This window comes from Sciurus vulgaris (assembly GCF_902686455.1).
Source record: "Sciurus vulgaris genome assembly, chromosome: 4".
Taxonomy (NCBI): domain Eukaryota; kingdom Metazoa; phylum Chordata; class Mammalia; order Rodentia; family Sciuridae; genus Sciurus; species Sciurus vulgaris.
In genome coordinates this window covers 92,701,298-92,724,785 of record NC_136464.1, presented here as the reverse complement: position 1 = coordinate 92,724,785, position 23,488 = coordinate 92,701,298, and the positions used below count along the sequence as shown (strand labels likewise).

Sequence of the window (23,488 nt, the reverse complement as noted above, 5' to 3'; positions counted from 1 at the left end):
TTAATTTTTGCATGTTAACGTTAAGATTCATTTTCTTTCTCATGGATCCCCAAGTGCTCATATACGTCTTCCTTTGAACAGCTTTGTTGCCTTTGTCAAAAATCAATTAGATGTATTTGTATGAATCTAATCCTTAGTTCTCTACTCTGTTCCACTGATCTATTTATTTCAGAATGCATCTTCACTCATGAGTTCTATGTCCCTCCACATCAAGGTAGGCAGGTATTGTGTTTCTAATTTCACTGACATAGACACTGAAGGGCAGAAGGTAGAAGTGATATCCCCTGGGCCTGTCAAGAGGGTATTTTCTGTTCTTCAATTTCATTCTCATTCTGCAGCATACAGATGCCTACCATCCTGATATTTCATTAAATCTTTCTTTTAATGATAAAGGAATAGCATCATCAATATTAAAAGAGAAGATATAAAGAGTCAAGGAGAAACATTCCTGCCAACTTTGAACACGAGACTATGCATGATTGCAGACCATGTTTGCTACCGAAAGTTTGAATATCAGTCACCACACAATCTTTATCTAATTGCTGATTGCCCATTTACCCAAAACATGTTCCAGTATTTTGACCAATTCAGAAACCCTTGCATCCTCCTTTTAATGAGCTAGATGTCCAGAATTCTGTTGTTATAAGCAGGCAGCTGTTAGTGTCATAGACAGGACAAGGCACAAAATGTTCAGTCCAAGATCCTTTCCCATGTTCCCATGGAGAAGTTGTGGAAATCAGGGGCACTGTTCCAGCAGTCGTGGGGGTGCTATGCGGACAAGTCAGGAAGAACCACAGCTATTTCAGCCATGATCAATGCTGACTACACAGACAGCTGGAAGGAAGAGATCTTCTGGCTGTGATTTATTTTTCTGCTGCATCTCCCTTGGTAAGTCTAAAAACATAGCATAGACCATTTTCACTATCTGGAAGAACAGTGAACACACAGAAGCATTTTCTTTTGAATAACTCAATTCCAGTAGTGGTCAGCTTAAATTATACTTTTCATTTAATCAACATTATTTTTTTTTACTAGAAAAAAGGAAGTGTCAGCTTAGTTTTGTTCTCATGAAATTGAAACAATTCTGAAAGTTGCTTTGAAACTATTTAAATTAATAAAAAGCTAAAACCATGAAACAACGGTTAAGAAATCCTCTGTTTTACTTGAATTATAAATGGAAACACAATTAGTGATTTACCAATCGCTTTAATTTAGACATTAGCCAGTGTTCTCTCATTTTCATTTTTAAGATTCTTTAAGCAGTTCAGGTAAGTTTAAGGGAGGCATATATTATGCATTCTGGCCATGGAGTGTTTGCAAATCTGTGCACATTGGAAGCTTTACGTGTTTGTTTTTGCAGTCTGAAAAGCATTAATATATGAACTGCTTGATAATAATTTTGTAAAGAATAGCTACATATCATAATTCAGAAATTCCCTTGCAAGAGTTCTTCTTGAATTACCTGACAGTCCTTAATTCACACCTTGAGGCCAGATGATTTCCATCTAGGCATGGTGGTGAATCCATCACACTGTCATAAACAGCCAAAGCATGAAGTGTGGTTCAGTGCCATTAATAAAGCCTAGGCCTCTATTTCTCATGCCACTTTGAAATTTTCTGCAAGTCCAATTTTATGACCAGAGATATATTCCAGATTTTCATTTTTGAAGTAAACTTCCTTATAGTTTTGCAGAGAACATTGCCAAGAAACTGAGTTCTAATGAAATGTCATCCTTAGGGGCCAGTCTTGCTTTGGGAAATGTCCACTGAAAAGATGCGCTCTGAGGAATTCAGACATCTTTAGATCTCTGGATCCAGTCCAAGTTGCACACAGGCCCATTTGGCACTAGTCACACTCAGGCTTTCCCACAAGGCTCTGGAAGGGCTCCAGGACCTCATTTAGGCTTCCACCTCAACACAGGAGTCTGAGCCCAAAAGAAGACTCACAAAGGAGACCAGCCTCAGGAGCCAGAGTCAGAGAAGAAATCTAGAAATGCACGTTTGCTGGGGTGCTCTACAGGGGAATCCAGGAAGCTAACTCTAGGAAGAAGGTGTCTGCAACACCAGGAGGGAAGTGCCAGGTGCTCACCTGGTGTTGCATCTGCCAGAGTACACCACAAACTGAACATGACAGCTAGGGAAAACTAGAAGCAATGTTTTCCTCTACGTGCACATAAGGAAAAATTTCATAGAAAGATGTGCAACTATTCCTCTCTAGCCAGTGAAGGGATTGGATAGAAGGAAATCTGAATTTTAATTATCTGAAAGCAGTTATGATCCTCAGCGGGTTTTTATATGCTCTATGCCTTAATTTTCCCATTCATACAGTAAGGATATTGAATGAGGAGGTTTCATAAATCTCATCTAGCTTTTTCATTTGTATGGAATTAAGAACAATTGAAAGGAGTCACACTGCTAATTGCCATTGCAATTACATATGGTCAGAAGGAAATGGATTACCAGAAATAGAAATTCAATATGTGGTACGGATATGTATCCCAAAATTACAAGTACTTTCCTCTCAAGAAAGCAGGTAAACTGCCGCTTTTTAAAGTGTGTGTGTGTGTGTGCTGCTAGGGCTTGAACCCAGGGACCTCCCACATGCTAGGCAAGCTCCCTATCTGAACTACTCCCATAGCCTTCTTTCATAGATTATTAGTAACTCCAAAATGTAGGTAAGAAGATAAGGAATTTGATAAGATTAATTATTTGGAAACATAAAAGTTACCTCCATGTCAATAAGAGTTGAATACCCTAGAAAATGAGCAAAACACAAAAACAGGAAATTAATCTCATATACAAATGGTTGTTTAATACACACATATTCAATCTTCACAGTCATCATGTTTGATAATTAATAAAATAGTAAATCCTTAAGATTTCAGTGAAATACATCAGTCAAATAGTGCAAAACTGTTATTTCTGTTTCAAACTTTAGAGAGAAATTAGATAATCTAAAACAAGAGCTTTGCATGTATTTAAGTCCTTAGACTCAGAAATTTTGTGTTTCAAAATGTATTCTGGTGAAATAATCAGAAGTGTGGATAAAACATTTGTAATAATGTTCACAATAATAGAAAAAAAACATTTTAAATCATCAAATTAATTTTGATATATCCAAATGCTGTCATTAAAACTTTTGTATTTGAAAATATTTAATAATATTGGGAATGTGACAACATGAAATAAAAATAGCAAATTGAAGTACATATGTACCATGATCCCAAGCCTGTAATTATAAAAATAAAAGACTAATATGTGGTTTTATTTTCTTTTACTTTACTCTTTTCCAAATTCCCAACAACAAATATGTATTACTTCTATTATTATAAAAAACATTATTTTAAAATTAATCAACATCAGAAAAACTCTTTAGAAGCATTTACTTCATTTTCACATACTCCCTATCTGCACTGAGCAATTGCATTCCTAGGCATATATATGTGCGACAAAAATGAATACATATGTTAACCAAATTTCACATCCTAAAACATTCATAGCAGCATAACTTATAATATCCCAATGCTGGAAACTGCCCAAGAGCCCATTAGTAATAGAATAAATAATCAAATTGTGATATATTCCCTCAACTGAAGAGCATACAACAATGAGAATGAACAAGGCACATAGCCCTGCAAAGACATGAAGGAACCTCAGCAGCAGGTAAAACTCACGGAAAGAAGTCAGACAGAAAAGAGTGCAAGTTTTATTATTCCATTCTTATAGACTACAAAAAAAACTGGCCAAATTAATCCAAGCTGTTCACCATTTGAAGTACCAAGGTGGCAGGGACTGTAAGAATGTTCTGGAGCCCTGTTATGTGCAGCATCCACATCAGGTCCATGAGAATCCATCTGATGTTCATGCTTTTTCTGTGTGCTTGCTATACCTCAATAAGATATTTAAATTGAGTTAATAAAACATTCAGACTACATAATGGGGGAAGTGTGGAAAGACAGGAGGAAGAGGAGAAAACCAAGGAAGAGGCCAAGCATGTTGGTTGAGCCTGGGAGGACAGTGCTTCTTACACAGGAAACAGGGAGAGGTAGGGATAGCCAATGCCCTCCAGCAGGGGGTGAGGAGGTGAAGAGGGGAGAAGACCTCTCCACCACCATCCTGCAGTTTGCACAAGAGCCTTGGATAATGATCTATCCTCCTGATCTATCCTCCACTTGTTTCCCCTGGCTCTCTCACTTCAGCTACCTCCTATCACCCTTGCCATTCTCTTCACCTATCAGACGTTTTCCCCAAATGAAACACAGTTCATTCCATTCATGTGTGTTTGCATATTGCTTTTTCCAAAGGTCAATTCACTCACCACTTATTTAAAATAATTTAACCTCACACCAACCTCATACCCTAATCCTGCTTTACCTCTCCTTGTAAGACTTATTGCTATGTATAAGTAAATTACACACACACATCTATGCATGGATATATACATGCATATAGTGAGGCACACACACATATGCATATACATATATATGCATATAGTGAGGCGCGCACGTGCACACACACACACACACACACACACACACACACATTGCATAAAGATTTTTTGGTCCACCAAGTTCATCCCATAGGATTATATTGCCTAGTTGCTTCGTAGCCATCTTAGTTTGTATCCATATACCCTATGAGGTTTGCATAAGGATGAAATCTCCTAAGGGTGCATTTCTCAGAATATATCCCCATCATTAAGCAATGCATAATTGTATACCTATACAGATGGATATGTAGGTATGGGTACCATAGTTAGTATAGGTATAGGCCCACGGGTCGAATTAGAAATATAGATAAAGTGCTTGCCTCACCAGAATGTAAGCCTCACAAGGACAGGAGTTTTATCTTCTACTTTCCTTTAACTAATGCCTTCAATAGTTTTCAAAACAACAAAGTACTCAACAAATTCATGTTGAAGAAATACATTTCCCCTTGTGCCTATTATTCCAAGGTCACAAATGGTGAAGGTACAGATGGTGAGGTAAATAAAAACATCCACTTGTTGACACCTCTCTCTCTCTCTCTCTCTCTCTCTCTCTCTCTCTCTCTCTCTCTCTCTCTCTCTCTCTCCCTCTCCCCAACAGTATTCTGAGAAAGGAGTAAGTCACAGATGCAGCCTCCCAGGATAATTGGAAACAGACAGAGCAACTGCATGCTTTAAAGAAAGTAATTGTTTGGAGAATGGTAAGTGCCTTTGTGTTTTTGTTGAGCAATCTGAGATGCTGGGCCCATTTCATGAGAAGGGTCAGATCCATACTTTCAAGAACTTCACTTGAGAAATAGTAGGTGAACAAAGGTCAAGATAATTTGAGTCCATATGGACCTCTTTAATACAGGGACCCGGTATAAAATGTTGTGAAGCATTCTCACAGGCTCATGTACAGTTGAGATTCAAAAATTCCCAGGGTGTTTGATTCACATGTGATTTCCTTACTTTCCTATCGAATTACAGCAGATTGAAGGCAGCATTCTGAGGCCCTCCTTGCAGCTGGCTGAGCTCGACTGATCTGTCCCAGTTCTGGGAGATAATGTTAAAAATCACCTACGTGTTGACTTTCTTGTAGCTTAAGTAGCTACCTTACTCAACTAACCACAAGCCATTGACTTGGACCAGTCAGGCTTTTAAGTATTCCCTATGGCGATGAGGGAGCTGAAGTTCACAAATGAGGGATGTCACTAGTTCAACTGTTAATGTCATCCCTACTAGGACAGCTGTCCTATGTGGCCACACATATCTTTTGGTCATCACCTTTTGAGATCATAAGTCTGGTAAATGGTGCAATTGGACCTCAAATCTAACCATTTTAAGAAAATGATAAAATTATTAATATTTTGTCTGTTTTTCTTTTCTTTTTCAGTCTGGCCTTTCACTTCACAATCTATATTTACTAGTTCCTGGATTTTGTCTTTATTTCGAGACTTCCTATACTACCCATGAGTCAGACTCACCTTAAAACAAGACAAAAATAGAGCTGAAGACAAGAGTCTAGTCATTTATTAAGATTCCAGTCTTATTCTTGGTGAATATATCTGGACATCATTATTTTCATGATTCTGACAAATTTCTGTGTGGCTAACAGCCTGGAAAGTCAGTAAGATTCCCCAAGATTTCATCAGATGCCATGAACTTGGGCAGGTTTGACTGTGAAACTCACATCTGTCCGACTCCTTGACTGCGTCAGTTTCTTTAAAAGATCAGTTGGTTCTTTCTTGTTTGACTATCAAATGCTGTAATATTATAAACCAGCAGAGTATTCTCTGGCTAGTCCTGCTTTTAAAAGGGGCCATGATTCCTGCCCCATGACTTGGTTCATGCCGAGTTTGTGCTATGCTTTCAACACCACCAGACTGTCCAACTGTCACCTGGAGTCTCATCACACTCTAGGACTTCTGCAGCTCCAGTGTGTTGGGACACCAACAAGAAGACATTGACATTAATCATGCTGTCTGGAGTTCTGTATCTGTTAACCATTTGGTGCAGACTTCACTAACCTCCAAGGGCCTGGCTGTTAAGGCTGGGCAACAATTCTGACTTCCACAATAGGATGCAATACTTTGCCTGTTTTTAGGACCCTACATTGAAGGTCATTTGAGACTCAAGGTACCTTTCTCACACCTGTCTTTTCCACATCCTAGCACCTGTTCTCACCATAGTAGTTCAGATCATGAGCCTCACTTAACTACTGATACCACCAGTGATGAGAATCAAGCAGGGCTAAGTTCCATTTCCCCAGATGAAAAGCTTGACCACCAGAGAAAAGCCTGGGCAAGCCTAGAAAGCAGGTTTTATTTAAAGGGTAGAACAGAAATAGACTTCTCCACAGAGGAGAGGCTCCAGAGCTGATATCCGAGGATGTGGGGGTATCCTGCCACTTTTATACTTTTTAGATTTCCTGTGTTCTTATGGCCTCTCATTCTCCCCCATCCTGTATAAGTGAAAAATGATCCAAAAGGTGGGCCAAAGGTGGAGTGATCCTGGGCAGGAAAGAAAGGCCCAGAAGGCATTCATTAACAGCCCCTAGTAGGGAAGAACAATTCCCTGGAGGCAGGTTACCTTGGCAACAGGTGGAGGTAGTTCCCCTGCTCTGGAGATATTAGAATTTGATTTCCTTTCCTTTCCAACCAGCCCCCATTTCCCCAATAGAACCCGATTATTTTTTATCTACACTGACTGCATTTTTCTCCCAGCTTTACTACTATCTATGGTCTCCACCCAGAGATTCCTGCTGCTGTGACACTCATGACCATTATCTGGAGCTCTGGAGATACCAACACCAATATGGACCACTATCTTAGAGTATGTTCTGCAGCTAATAGCACTTTACCACGTACCAGGAAGTTACAAAGAAAAGATGTTTATTTTGGTTTCACAATTTTGGCCCAAGGTCAGGGGGTCATTTCTGGTGATGTTCTGCTTATTGGCAGACTACTAAGAAGGTGCAGGCATCATATAATGGGACAAGAGATTCACAGGAGACCTACCCAGACTGGCTGTTAGAGCAAACCCACTCTCAAGATAACCTGTTACCCCATCGCTCTCTTAATTCAACAGTTGCAATAATGCATTAGTTCATTTATGATGGTAAAGCTCTAAAAACCTTTTAAGGGAATTATCTGGTCCCATCTCTTAATATATTTTAATGGGAATTTAATTCTAACTTGAGTTTCAGAGGGAACAAACTATTTTCAAACCACAGTGGTTTGAAATGAACTTGTCCTGCTCTCTTCAAAATTGTGATATGATTACTGAATATTCCTTTTATGGGTAGTAGCTAGAACCATAACTGAAAATATTCTCTTAATTGTAATTCCAGATACCACTTGCTCCTCATGCCCAGCAAGCCTTGTAGACAAGTCTACATCTGGCATAATAATTATAGCCCCCATTCCTTTGTAGCCTGAGGAACCCTCAGTATCCTAAAGCACTAAGCCAGAAATGTCTCTTGCAGAAAGTTGTTGCTGCTGAGTCCTTTGACAGCCCTGAGATCTCATAGCCTTTAAGTTACACCTTAGTCCTTATATCACCATCACTATTTCATACATTTTGTTTGACCATCTTACCTGAGAAGAAGACATTTACCTATCTAGTAATTTTCCATGTTTATCTCATCCTATCTGTTCTTAATTAATGCCCCATTACTTCAGGTTCTCTCATTGTGCTCATCAACTTTCCGTTACTATAACAAAATACCTGAAATAATTAACTTATAAAGATTAATGATTTATATTGGTTTACAGTTTTTTTTTTAATTGTAAACAAATGGGATACATGTTGTTTCTCTGTTTGTACATGGAGTAAAGGCATACCATTTGTGTAATCATAAATTTACATAGGGTAATGTTGTTTGATTCATTCTGTTATTTTTGGTTTACAGTTTTAAAGGTTCCAGTCAATGATTGGTTTGTTCCGTTGTTTTGGGTCTGTGACAATTTGGCACATCATGGTGGGCACACAAGGCCGTGCAAAACTGTCCACCTCATGGACAGGAAGTGAGAGAGAGAGAGAGAGAATCCTGTAGCTTCATGATCCCTTCACGGGCACACCCATAGTGACCTAAAGACCTCTCACTGGGCCCTGTCCCTTACAAGTTCCACCATCTCCCAAAAACATAAAGCTGGGGACTAATCTTTTTAATACATAGGCCTTTGGGGGATATTCAAAATCCAAACTATAGCATTCATCTTCCAGTGGAAAGCAAATAGAAAATGTTAGGTTAGTATATAAAAGTATTCACCCTGTTAAACAAGGGGGTTTGGACATTGTATGCCTACCAGGCAAGTGGATGCTCCTTTGTAGTATCAATACTAACTGGAAAACCTCATGAGGAACCTGGCTACCAATGTGGCCATGTGGTCAGGGTATCTTAGATAGCTGACTCCAAACATTTAGCACTTCTTCATTCTTCATTCTGCTTCTTGCAAATGTGTCTGAGGATACAGACATGTTCTTCACATGGTCTCATGGTTAGCAAGGGGTGCATACATACACAGTTCTCACTATGATACAGTATGTGCAGAAATGGAGGAAACTCGGGGTGTGTACGGGGCAGATAAAGAAGAGGATTCAGTGCAACTGGGAGGTTTGGAAATGTTTTCTTGAAGAAGTCACACCTCAGGTGAGGTTTTACAGGATGGTTAAGACTTAAATGAAGGGTACTATGAGAAGTTTCCACAGTATTGTGGGTTGAACTGGTTTCCCCCAAAAGGAGACACTCAGTCCTAATCATACCTCAGAATGGGAACTCATTTGGAGACAAGATCTTTACAGAGATAATCAAGCTAAGGTGGGATATTAGGATGTGATATAATCTAATATCACTAGTCCTTATGAGAAGGGAAAATTTGAAGACAATCACAAAGAGAACACCAGTATAGTCACCTGCACACCAAGGGGAGACGAAGAACCAGCCCCGCTGACACCTCATTTTTAAACTTCGACCTGTTGCTTAGTCACCCAATCTGTGGTGCTTTATCACAGTAGTACTAGCAAACTAAATCGCAGCGAAAACAATTTTGTGCAGTTACCCAGACACCTGATCCTGAATCAGTGTTCTGCCCTCTCAAGGCAGTGAACCTAACCCACTCCAGGAGCTGCTCTGTACCTTCCCCTCACACCCACTGCCTGGTTTGGGCAGAGCCCCAACCAGGACTCTGTATCGGCTCAGTGCACTCCCTGGCTTCTCTGTGCCAGGTTTCTCTTCGAGGCAGTCACACCTCTTTTTGCAATAATACCTCCATACTGTCGGAGTCACACAGGCTAAGTGTGTGCTGAGAAGTCACCACCCTGGGCAAAGTTTCATCAGTGGACACTCTCATTAACCACCTGCAGCATTTGATTCACTTAGAAACAGAGTGCTTCCTCATTCCCATTTCTGTTATCAGTCATGTGCACAGCAGCAGTGCAGTGGAGAGCACTTAGCACTTTGTACAAAATATTCTGATGAGGAGCATTCAGCTTTTAAGTTTATTCCCTGAGGCCGGATTCTGTTTTTGAGAAAGATGATGAATTCAGGATGTTGTTGTCTATGGGTTTTGGCTTATTAAATCTGATCTTTTTATTATCATCAGGAATGCAGAAATAAATAAACAAACACATGTCTGTTCCTACTTAGAGCTGGATGGTTGGTCTCTATAAAACAGTCAATGCGATTTCTTTCTGTTCTTTTTTTTTTTTTTTTTATGTGGTGCTTAGGAAGTGTAGAGGCTTTCTTCCTCATTAAATCCAACTGCCTGAGTCCTCTCATTGGTCTGCAGAGCACAGTAGGGTCACTGAAGGGAACCCCCCCCCACCACACAACATGCTGGCTTTGATCTGTCTCCACTGAATGCATGTCAATAATCCATCCAAACAAAGTACTTGATGAAACAGGATGAATGGAAGCCACTTATTTAAATAAATGTGCACTGTGATAGTGCACCTCAGTCACCATGAGCCGTCCTAAAGTCACGGACTTTCACGATAAGAAGGTGCCATGGATGCATCAAGATGTCATTTTCCCAGTCTCCCAAGGTGTCATTCTCACAGTCTCACAGAGATGGACCCTATCACTTTATCTTCCTGACTCCATCTAACTCTTCTTACCCTCTGGTTTTCAGACATACCCTCACCTTTTATTTGGTTGCTAATGCAGGTCTTTCTTGTTTGGCCCACAGAATCTACAGACACTTCTGCTCCTCCTGTTCTGCCTGCTCAGCACCAGGCTTCCTTGGCCACACCAGTATCAATATGAGGATTGACGGGTTGGTCACTCATCACATTTCCAGGGGTATCCCATGACTACAGATATGAGATGCCACTAGTAATAAAATTTATTTGGTTTTGTTCTGTAAGAGATTGTGTATATCTTTTAAAAAGTCTTGACTTTTGATTTTAAAACATTCCTTTTCCAACGACCCAAGTGATACTAGAATATACTCATATGATAAAATTCTACATTTGAATGTAGTCTGCCATCAATGATTTAACATTTATGTGTCCATCTAGTCAGGAGCCACTAGCCACATGAAACCATTCAAATTTAAAGGAGTTATAATTAAATAAAATTTAAAATTCAACTCTTAGCCACACTTGCCACATTTTAAGTGCTTAAAGTCACAAGTGGCCAGTGTCTCCCATACTGGATAGCATAGATTATAAGACATTTCCATCATTGTTAAAGGTTCTGTAGACAGCCCTGAGTTATAGAAATGAATGGCACTGCGCTTGTGTGATGTGTGTGCTACTTTTGTTCTACACAGATTTACTACACTACACATATTGTATTGCAACTCTTTGTCGCTGATCAACACACCTCTAAGACCTGCTAGTGTCACTGCATTTGTATCACCATAACCTTACCATTTCTAGACTGATAAAGTTTACGTTGTTTCCATTTTTATTTTATGTTTGCACTTACCACAAATGATATAATTAGCATCTATTTACAACCTTGTACCTGTCCTTCCATGACACTTTATCATTATTTTTCTGGAAAAATTAACAAGAAATGGAATTTCTAAGTTGAAATGTTTGCCCATACAACTACAGTCGTAAAAATGCCCTTAAAGCAGTTATTTTAGTATAGACTTCCATTACACCATTACACCACCATTACACCATTACACTGTTATCAATTTTATCAAACTAGGAAAATTTTGCCATGCTTATGACTTTAAATGACCTCATTGTGGTTTCTAATGAATTGTCCCCAACAAGAGTTTGTCTTGTGTTTAAATGTGTCTTGTATGGAGAAACAGTCATATGTTAACTGGCAATTTGTATTTTCAGTTTGGTAAACTGCCTCCTCAAATATTTTGTCGATTTTTCTATTTGTCATTTGTCTTTGATTGAATAAAGGCAGTCTTTACATATTTAGAGTGTTGGCCTTTTATCTACTACATATGTTACAAATATTAACTTATTGCATGTTTTTTCAATTTTTAAAGTAATAAGCTTATTACTTATTTAACCTTTGATCTTATAGAGTTTGAAATTTTGATGTCATCGTACTTGTCAATCTTTATGAGTTTAGAATGCATTTCTTATTTTTGGCCTTCTTACTCCCAAGTCATAAACATTATTCCTCCTAATATTTTTTTTCTGTTTTTAAATTTTTTTGTATCGCTGTTGTTTAACTCTGTAACCCATCTGGAACTTATTTTTAGGAATAGTATTTGAGGCAGAAATTTAAATTTTTTTCCAAGTATATAGCTAACAGTTCATACACTATTATATTGTACAGTCAATTTTTTCATACTTATTTTGAATACTCTTTTATTACATACAAACTACACACATATATGAAGATGCCCATACTTTCTATTCTTTGATACATTTGTCTATTTTTACACATTGTTTTATATTCCTCACCTTTATATACATGTTGACAGGCAATATGGATAATAATTGCCTATTTTCTTTTTTAAATTGCCTGTGCATATATATTTCAGAATTAGAATTGTATATTCCACATTGCAATATTCAAATGACTACTGTATTAAAATTATAGACTCATTAAGAAGGTGCTGACACTCATACATTGTTGGCAGGACTTCAAATTGGTAAAACTACTCTGGAATGCAATATGGAGATTCCTCAAAAAACTAGGAATGGAATCACCATATGACCCAGCTATCTCACTCCTTGGTATTTATCCAAAAGTTTTTAAATCAGCATACTGCAATGATTCAGTCACATCAATGTTTATAGCACCACAATTCACAATAGCCAAGCTATGGAATCAACCTAGGTGCTCTACAAAAGATGGATAAATAAATAAAATGTGGTATATATACACAGCAAAGTATTACTCAACCATAAAGAAGAAAATTATGGCATTTGCTGGTAAATGAATGGAACTAGAGACTATTATGCTGTGTGATGTAAGCCAATCCCCAAAAGTCAAAGATTGAATATATTATCCGATATGTGGAAGATAATACAAAATAGGGGCCTGAGGGAAAAATAAAATAATAAAGAGAAAGGGGAAAAAAGGGAGAGGAAATTTCATCAAAATAGAGGAAAGTTCAGATGAGTAGAAAAAGGGAATTGAGGAGGATGAAGAAGGAACAGGAAAGGAAAGAACAGTAGAATGAATCTGATCAAACTTTCTTATGCACATGCATTGATGTGGTAGGGTGGGTCCCAGCACACACACATTCTTATGTCCATGGAATACTAATTTTTTTTAAAAAGGTAAGATGTAAATGGATTAACGAGGGATTGGTGGAGTGGAAGGAGAGGAATAATGAGAATTCAGGGTGTGGGGTGGTGCTGGGGACTGAACTGGAGCTGCTTGTGTCCCATGCTTTTGTGATAAAACCAGGGTATATCCTGGTGATGTGGATGAATAAAAAGAATCGATTTTTTCAAAAGAAGACATTGACACAATGTTGAGTTTTCCCTTGAATAAAAATGGCTTATCTTTTCATTTATTTAGTTCTTATTTATGTCTTTCAGTACAATTTTTAATTTATACATTTTATTTAGAGAGATCTGGCATTTCTGTCTAGGGTTATTCTGTTTTGTTGTTGTTAGAAACTAACTATATTTATATTTTCTAATTGTTTTTTTTTCTTTTTTTTTTTAAAGAAAATAAATTTTATTAACAACAAAGAAATGATAAATCACATTATTCTAAATCAATCAACCACAAATTCTGGAACATTCATGAGTTTCTATCTAAAATAGCACTTCCACATTACCTCAGGTGTCCATAATATTGATAGAATAGTTGACTCCGCCCCTTTCCCTTCACACATTTAATGTCAGTCACTGAGAATGAGTCCAACCAAAGAAAGCTGATAATGTGCCACTTAAGTATTCAGCAGACATGCCCTACAGAATAGCTCATGAAGATTTCCTTTATTTACATCTTTGACTCTACACATGGAATGAAAGGTCTGATTACAGAGCACTGATGAAATGCTATTTGACTCTAGCCACTCTTAATCTGTATAAAGTACTACTCTTTCCACTTCTCTTTCATTTGATGGAAAGGAAATTGCTGCCCTATTTTGTGCCACCAACACAGGCCTTCCTAAATGGGTGAGTTACTACAATTATGCTGCCTTATTCTGCATTTTTCTATCTTGTATCTCCTTTCCATACCGGAAAGCAAAAGCAGAACATAAAGAATGGATTGTTTGAGTTGATGCACTTGACAATTCTTGCTCGCACAGCCCACCTTGTAACATCCCTGCATAATTTCCGAAGACTAAAACATATTTAATACATCCTGACAGGATTCCAAGTTGTGCTATTAGCAGACAGGATATAGTAGGTTATTTTGCTCTTTCCTTAGTCACAAATAATGAATAAATCCAAGAACTAGAATTAAGAAATAATTGACTCATTATTCTATACTGCACAATATAATCAAGAATCTCCTTATTCCTAATTATTTTTTATTAATGACAGAGACAGAGTGAGTTCGATTCTGTTATTGCTTATTACATACTAAGTGTTAGGTTTCATAATATAAAAGCTGATTGACAACATGAAATATCTTTTTTTTATAATTCTTTTTTTTAAGTTCAATTTATTTTTATTATTAGAACTTCATAGTTAAAGTTCTATTTTTCTTTTTTTTAATTTTTAATTTTAATTAAAAATCATAAATTTACATAGGGCAATGTTGTTTGATTCATTTTGTTATTTTTTTCCCTTCCCCCCTCCCCTCCCACCGCTCTTTTCCCTCTATACATTCCTTTCTTCCTCATTCTTACCACCCTCCTCATCTCTAACCCTAAATCTAACCCTAACCCTAACACTAACCCCTCCTACCCCCCACCCCCGTATGTCCTCATCCGCTTATCAGCGAGATCATTCGTCCTTTAGTTTTTTGAGATTGGCTTATCTCACTTAGCATGATACCCTCCAATTTCATCCATTTGCCTGCGAATGCCATAATTTTGTCATTCCTCATGGCGGAGTAATATTCCATTGTATATATATATATGCCACAGTTTCTTTATCCATTCATCAACTGAAGGGCATCTGGGTTGGTTCCACAATCTGCCTATAGTGAATTGAGCAGCTATGAACATTGATGTGGCTCTATCTCTGTAGTATGCTGATTTTAAGTCCTTTGGGTATAGGCCAAGGAGTGGGATAGCTGGGTCAAATGGTGGTTCCATTCCAAGCTTTCTGAGGAATCTCCATACTGCTTTCCAGAGTGGCTGCACTAGTTTGCAACCCCACCAGCAATGTATGAGTGTACCTTTTTCCCCAAATCCTTGCCAACACCTATTGTTGCTTATGTTCTTGATAATCGCCATTCTAATTGGGGTGAGATGAAATATTAGGGTAGTTTTGATTTGCATTTCTCTTATTACTAGAGATGTAGAACATTTTTTCATATATCTGTGGATTGCTTGTACATCTTCTTCTGTGAAGTGTCTGTTCATTTCCTTAGCCCATTTGTTGATTGGATTATTTGTATTCTTGGTATAGAGTTTTTTGAGTTCTTTATAGATTCTGGATATTAGCGATCTATCTGAAGTATGAGTGGCAAAGATTTTCTCCCACTCTGTAGGCTCTCTCTTCACATTACTGATAGTTTCCTTTGCTGAGAGAAAGCTTTTTAGTTTGAATCTATCCCAGTTGTTGATTCTGGCTTTTATTTCTTGGGCTATGGGAGTCCTGTTAAGGAAGTCTGCTCCTAAGCTGACAAGTTGAAGATTTGGACCTACTTTTTCTTCTATAATCTGCAGGGTCTCTGGTCTGATTCCAAGGTCCTTGAGCCATTGTGAGTTGAGTTTTGTGCAGGGTGAGAGATAGGGGTTTAATTTCATTCTGTTGCATATGGTTTTCCAGTTTTCCCAGCACCATTTGTTGAAGAGGCTATCTTTTCTCCATTGCATATTTTTGGCCCCTTTGTCTAGTAAGAGAAAATTGTATTTATTTGGGTTTGTGTCCATGTCCTCTATTCTGTACCATTGATCTACCTGTCTATTTTGGTACCAATACCATGCCGTTTTTCTTATTGCTTTGTAATAGAGTTGAAGATCTGGTATTGCAATACCCCCTGCTTCGCTCTTTCTACTGAGGATTGCTTTAGCTATTCTGGGTTTCTTATTCTTCCAGATGAATTTCATAATTGCTTGTTCTATTTCTGTAAGGTACATCATTGGGATTATAATTGGAATTACATTGAATCTATATAGCACTTTTGGTAGTATGGCCGTTTTGACAATATTAATTCTTCCTATCCATGAACATGGGAGATCTTTCCATCTTCTAAGGTTTTCTTTAATTTCTTTCTTTAGTGTTCTGTAGTTCTCATTGTAAAGGTCTTTCACCTCTTTTGTGAGATTGATTCCCAAGTATTTTATTTTTTTCAAGGCTATTGTGAATGGGGTAGTTTTCGTAATTTCTCTTTCTGAAGATTCATCACTTATGTATAAAAATGCATTGGATTTATGAGCATTGATCTTGTAACCTGCTACTTTACTGAATTCACTATGAGTTCTAAGAGTTTTCTGGTGGAATTTCCAGGTTCCTCTAAATATATAATCATGTCATCAGTGAACAGGGATAGTTTGAGTTCCTCTTTTCCAATTCGTATCCCTTTAATTTCTTTGGTTTGTCTAATTGCTCTGGCTAGAGTCTCAAGAACAATGTTGAATAGAAGTGGTGCAAGAGGGCATCCCTGCCTTGTTCCAGTTTTTAGGGGGAATGCTTTCAGTTTTTCACCATTTAGAATGATATTGGCCATGGGCTTAGAATAGATGGCCTTCACAATGTTAAGGAATGATCCCACTACCCCAATTTTTTCTAGTGTTTTGAGCATGAATGGATGCTGTATTTTATCGAATGTTTTTTCTGCATCTATTGAAATAATCATGTGATTCTTAACTTTTAGTCTGTTGATATGGTGAATGACATTTATTGATTTCCTGATGTTGAACCAAACTTGCATCCCTAAGATAAAACCCACTTGATCATGATGCACTATCTTTTTAATATATTTTTGTATGCGATTTGCTAAAATTTTGTTGAGAATTTTTGCGTCGATGTTCATTAAGGATATTGGTCGGAAATTTTCTTTCCTCGATGTATCTCTGTCTGGTTTAGGTATCAGGGTGATATTGGCTTCATAGAATGAGTTTAGGAGGGTTCCCTCCTCTTCTATTTTATGGAATACTTTGAGAAGTATTGGAATGAGCTCTTCTTTAAAGGTTTTGTAGAACTCGGCTGAGAACCCATCTGGTCCCGGACTTTTCTTTGTTGGTAGGCTTTTGATGACCTCTTCTATTTCATTGCTTGAAATTGATTCATTTAAGTTCTGTATGTCTTCCTTGTTCAGTTTAGGTAATTCATATGTCTCTAGAAACTTGTTGATGTCTTCGAGGTTTTCTGTTTTGTTGGAGTACAGATTTTCAAAATAGCTTCTAATTATGTTTTGTATTTCACTTGTGTCTGTTGCAATATTTCCTTGTTCATTCCGAATTTTAGTAATTTGAGTTTTCTCCCTTTTTCTCTTTGTTAGCGTGGCTAAGTGTTTATCAATTTTGTTTATTTTTTCAAAGAACCAACTATTTATTTTGTTAATTTTTCCGTTGTTTCTTTTGTTTCAATTTCATTGATTTCAGCTCTGATTTTAACTATTTCCTGTCTTCTACTACTTTTGCTGTTGGTCTGCTCTTCTTTTTCTAGGGCATTAAGCTGTAGTGTTAAGTCGTTTATTTGTTGATTTCTACTTCTTTTGTTGAATGCACCCCATGAAATAAATCTTCCTCTCAGTACTGCTTTCATAGTGTCCCAGAGATTTTGATATGATGTGTCTTTGTTCTCATTTACGTCTAAGAATTTTTTAATTTCCCTCCTGATGTCTTCTGTTATCCATTCATCGTATAATAGTGTATTATTTAGTCTCCAAGTATTGGAGAAGTTTCTCTTTTTTATTCTGTCATTTATTTCTAATTTCAGTCCATTATGATCTGATAGAGTACAAGGTAGTATCTCTATCTTCTTGTATTTGCTAACAGTAGCTTTGTGGCAAGGGACATGGTCTAGTTTAGAGAAGGATGCATGTGCTGCTGAGAAGAAAGTGTATTCGTTCTTTGTTGGATGGTATATTCTATATAAGTCGGTTAAGTCTAAATTGTTGATTGTGTTATTGAGATCTATGGTTTCTTTATTCAATTTTTGTTTGGACGATCTATCCAGCGGTGAGAGAGGTGTGTTAAAATCGCCTAGTATTATTGTGTTGTGGTCTATTTGATTTCTGGAATTGAGAAGGATTTGTTTGACGTACATGGATGAGCCAATGTTCGGGGCATAGATATTTATGTTTGTTATGTCTTGCTGATATATGCTTCCCTTAAGCAGTATGTAATGTCCTTCTTAATCCCTTCTGACTAGTTTTGGCTTGAAGTCCACATTATCTGAAATGAGGATGGATACTCCAGCTTTTTTGCTGTGTCCCTGTGCATGGTATGTTTTTTCCCATCCTTTCACCTTTAGTCTATGGGTATCTCTTTCTATGAGATGGGTCTCTTGCATTCAGCATATTGTTGGATTTTTCTTTTTAATCCAATCTGCCAGTCTATGTCTTTTGATTGATGAGTTCAGGCCATTAACATTCACAGTTATTATTGTGATATGATTTGTATTCCTAGTCATTGGACTCATTTTTTGTTTTTTTGACATGATTTGGTTTCTCCTTTATTTGGCTATTCCTTTAGGCTAGTTCCTCCAGTTGCTGATTTACATCGTTGTTTTTCATCTCTTCCTCATGGAATATTTTGCTGAGAATTTTCTGTAATGCCGGCTTTCTTTTAGTAAATTCCTTTAGCTTTTGTTTATCGTGGAAGGATTTTATCTCATCGTCAAATCTGAAAGTAAGTTTTGCTGGGTATAAAATTCTTGGTTGGCATTCATTTTCTTTCAGGGCTTGGTAAATGTTGTTCCAGGCCCTTCTAGCTTTTAGGGTCTGGACTGAAAAATCTGCTGATATTCTTATTGGTTTCCCCCTGAATGTAATCTGATTCTTTTCTCTCGCGGCCTTTAAAATTCTGTCTTTATTTTGAATGTTAGGTATTTTCATAATAATGTGCCTTGGTGTAGGTCTGTTGTAATTTTGCATATTTGGAGTCCTATAAGTCTCTTGTACTTGGTTTTCCATTTCATTCTTGAGATTTGGGAAATTTTCTGATATTATTTCATTGAATAGATTGTTCATTCCTTTGGTTTGTTTCTCTAAGCCTTCCTCAATCCCAATTATTCTTAAATTTGGCCTCTTCATGATATCCCATAATTCTTGTAGATTCTGTTCATGATTTCTTACCATCTTCTCTGTTTGGTCAACCTTGTTTTCAAGATTAAATATTTTGTCTTCAATATCTGAAGTTCTGTCTTCCAGGTGTTCTATCCTATTGTTTATGCTCTCTATGGCGTTTTTAACTTGGTTTATTGTTTCTTTCATTTCAAGGATTTCTGTTTGTTTTTTTTTTTCAGTATCTCTAACTCTTTATTGAAATGCTCTTTTGCTTCCGTTATTTGTTCTTTTAACTGTTGATTAGTGCGTTCATTTAATGCCTGCATTTGTTCTTTCATCTCCTCGTTTGCTTCCCTGATTGTTTTAATTATGTACATTCTGAACTCCCTTTCGGACATTTCTTGTGCTGTGCTGTCATTGGGTTTTATTGATATAGTATCTAGGTTTGTTTCGGGCATTTTCTTCCCTTGTTTTCTCATATTGGTCAGATGTCAATGGGACTCTGTGATATTGTAGATTTCCTCTATTGGCTTATAGTGACCCTGTAGATTTCCAGTGTATCACCTACCAGCCTTCAGTAGTCAGAAGTCTTGGATTAATTTGATAATGCAGTGCTTCCGAGGAACGCTGTCCCTAGCCCGCTACTGGTTCCAGGGAGAGAGACCTGGAGAGGTCTCTTGCTGCCCAGCCCTGGTTCCAGAGGCTGGTTGTAGGTTGGAGGTCTCCACTGGCTTGGGGACTTGTGGTTGGCTCTGTGTAGACAGGCTCTCACTGGGTGATTTGCCCCGAGAAGCTAGCCTAGAGAGGGGCTTCCCGCTGGAGGGGGGCTGGGCTACTTGGGGAAGTCCCTGGCACCCTGTGCTGGTCACTGATGAAATCTGCGGGCGGGCTGGAGCTGGCAGTGGGGCGGGCTGGAGCTGGCCAGGGCGGGCCGAAGCTGGCTGCGTTTCTTCTGTGCAGAAGGGCTGTCACTGGGGGGCCTGTTCCGAGAGGCTGGAGGATCTGTCCCTGTGGGCGGAGTCCACCGCCAGAGTGCACCGATCTGCCTGAGGGAGACTCTATCTTCCCTGTCCCACTCTAATAAGCCACTAGAATCCGGGCCTGCCGCCCAGCTGAGCTTTGCTGGGTGGGGGAGACTCACCCCGTGGTTCTATTTCTGTCCGAGACTCTCAATGCCTCCCCTTCTTGAATCCTGGGTTCTGGGGCAACTGGAGATGCAGTCACCCTCTAGTCTGCCATCTTGGATCGCCCCGTGGAAAAAGCCTGCAGCTGGAGGGGACAATGCTGCCTGGAGAGGTCTCTGGCTGCCAAGCCCTGGTCCCAGAAGCTGCTTGCGTGTCGAATATCTCCACTGGCTTGGTGACTTGTGGCTGGCTCTGCGTCGAGAGGCTCTCAGTGGGCGGTCTGCCCTGGGAAGCTCTATATTTTCTAATTGTTAATTGAAGATATATTGAAATACTATTAATACACATTCTTGTTGCTATTGCTTACTATTATCTGGACACTTTAATAAAATCTCTTATTCTAACTGTCAGTTGAATCTTTTGGGTGTTAAAGGTATATAATCATAATTGAGAAGAAATGTCGGCTTGGTTCATCACCCTTTGGAAACAGGACATCTATACCCACAGAGCCTAAAGTTGCAGGGACAGAAAACCCAAATTCCACAAGTGGATCCATGGAAGTGATGGTAACAGTTACCTTTGGTACATAAAGTGTCATGGATTTATAGTAAATACCATATCCTGGGGAAAGGTTGCCCTTTATCGTAGTGGGTCATGTCTAAGCAGATGCTTCATCTATATTTCCAAGAGGTATTTTCCTGAGACATGTGGCCTGTGCAGTAGAGGTGCTTCTTCCACTGTTTGGACTATTTACAACACCTCCAATCCCTCTGGCTCACACAGCCTTCTGTGCTACCAATGAGTGCCTTTGAGCGGTATTTCAAGTGAGCTACATGCTGCAGAACCAATGAGGTCTGACAAACAGTGTTTCTTTCTTATAGATATGAGCTGTGTTAATTGCATTTATACTTCAGAAGGCATGTTTTGGCATGTTCTAGACCATGGGAACCCTAAAAACTTCATTGAGAGTGAAACTTCATAAAGCTTATCTTTCATTTTTAAAGTCATTATGTCTTACCAAAATCAGAATGTAATTTTCGCTTCTTATTTACCTTTTATATAGGCTGCCATTGATATAATGCAATGTTATTATCCAAATGGCCGATCCCTTTGAAATTTACTATCACAGAGGATGGGAGAATTAACATATCTCTGGAGTAAAACCATAACTGTATGTATAGCATTTCCTACCCCATGTGGTTGTGAACCACCTCCAATCCTACTTTCTGATGGGGATGAAAGAAAAAGCATTTGCCACTTGGCAGAGGATGTGTTGGGTGGCTCTAGCTCAGGTGCCACTCCTTGAACTTCACTTGCTATAAAGGCAAATGATGCCAATAGTGAAGTTTGTAGCAGTTTGCTTTTATCCCCCATGATCACTGAGGTTATTGTAGAGTCCGGGCTACTGAATGTGAACAGAGATGAGGACCACCAACACTGTGTGCTTTAGGTCATTCAATGTGGTTCTAGCCTGAGATACAACATTGGTTTTATTCAGTATCTTACCTGGGTGAAGGTGGTGTGGTAACAAGGGGCTTCAAGAGGCTTCTCCTTGACCTAATCTACTATGATAATTCCTATCCTCAGACCCAATATGAAATCTTCCAACTATCAAATATATGAAATTTCCAAGTATACATTCAGGGTTGAGAGAAGTGGCCACCAAGTTGCTCTGTAGAATCACAAACCTGCTATGAACTGGGCCATGGCTTGGAATTCATTTGCTTTCTGTTTTGTTTTTGCTGTCATGAAATTCTACTCTAACAGGCAGACTTTGGTGACATTTATGATTCTTGGGTGTCATAGTGAGTTTGAACCCTATATCCAACAATCTTTGAAATGTATGGATATTCCCCTCTTCCCATTGCATGATTACCTGAAAAAACTGTCAAAGTTTCCTCTGGGAAAGCACTATAGGAATCACTACTGGAAACAGTTGTCAGGAAATATCAGGGTCCTTCCTAATTCTTCTTTCACCAAGGGATTCCAGGTCTGAGTAACAGCTCACACCTTGAAACAAGAGGTTATGATTGTTTATTCAGGCATAAGACTCAGTCTTCTGACTTAATTGAGTGCATACATTACCCAATGCACAGTTTAGCCACCATCCATCTTGTCCCTAGAAGCAATATTTTTTATTAACTATCTCCCTTTCTACAATTCAGTGTCCCAAGGTTACTCTCATCTTGTTGATCATTGTGATAGTACTGACTTTGGCTCTGATGTCACTAAATCAATTGTTTCCTGACCTCTGTTGTTTTCAGAATTCTATAGTCCCCATTGTCACCAGGGAGGAGAATCCATCGAGTCTCCCTATCCACACTCCTAGTACCTACCACTGCATCTCAACCAGTGTCTGTGTCTCCTTCAGCATACACTACCCATCGTAATTCCTGATTCCCAAATGGGGCTGTGATGAGATTTGATACTTGTTTTCAGTCTGTAATCCAGGAAGGAAGGTACAGTTAGATCCTAATAAAATTAGAATCTCCTGGTAACACTTCTACTACATTGAAATGTAGTAGATTGTGAAGTGAAAGGAGGTTAAAGAGGCATAGATTTCCAAGGACCATAGGAAAGTAGATAGATGATTAATTAAATGAAATATTGTGTGTAGTAGTAGATAATTCTTATAATACAAGTATGGGAAATGATGAGCCAGTCTTAATACATAGAAAGTATACAATTTTGACATTTGTCTTTAAGATTTGTTTTATAGCAGCACAATTCACAATAGCCAAGTTATGGAATAAACCTAGGTACCCTTCAACAGATGAATCAATGAAAACAAATGTGGCATATATACACAATGGAATGTTATGCAGCCATAAAGAGGAATGACATTATGGCATTTGCTGGTAAATGGATAGAACTGGAGACTGTCATACTAAGTGAAATAAGCCAGCCCCCAAAAGTCAAATGTTGAATGTTTTGTCTGATATGAAAAAGCTAACATAAAAAACGGGGGAATAAAAAATAGGAGAAAGATCAGTGGAGTAGATGAAAGGGATTGAAGAGAAGGGAGGACACATGAGATAAGGGAAGAACAGTGGAATGAATCTAACCTAACTTTCCCTTGTACATATATAAACATACCATCGTGAATCTCACCGTCATGTACATCCATAAGACAAATGTATAAAAAAAAAAGTTCAACAT

General features: G+C 38.3%; 2 long non-coding RNA genes across 2 annotated transcripts in view; both read left to right on the top strand.

Moving 5' to 3' along the window:
* The window catches only part of LOC306659826, a 784,421-nt gene that overhangs the window by 451,395 nt on the left and 309,538 nt on the right, over positions 1-23,488 (top strand). The window lies entirely within an intron of this gene.
* Positions 560-22,715, top strand: LOC306659335. The gene is made up of 5 exons (XR_013763273.1): positions 560-888; positions 5,088-5,187; positions 10,657-10,743; positions 20,763-20,895; positions 22,594-22,715. It is a non-coding gene; the product is annotated as an uncharacterized lncRNA (long non-coding RNA).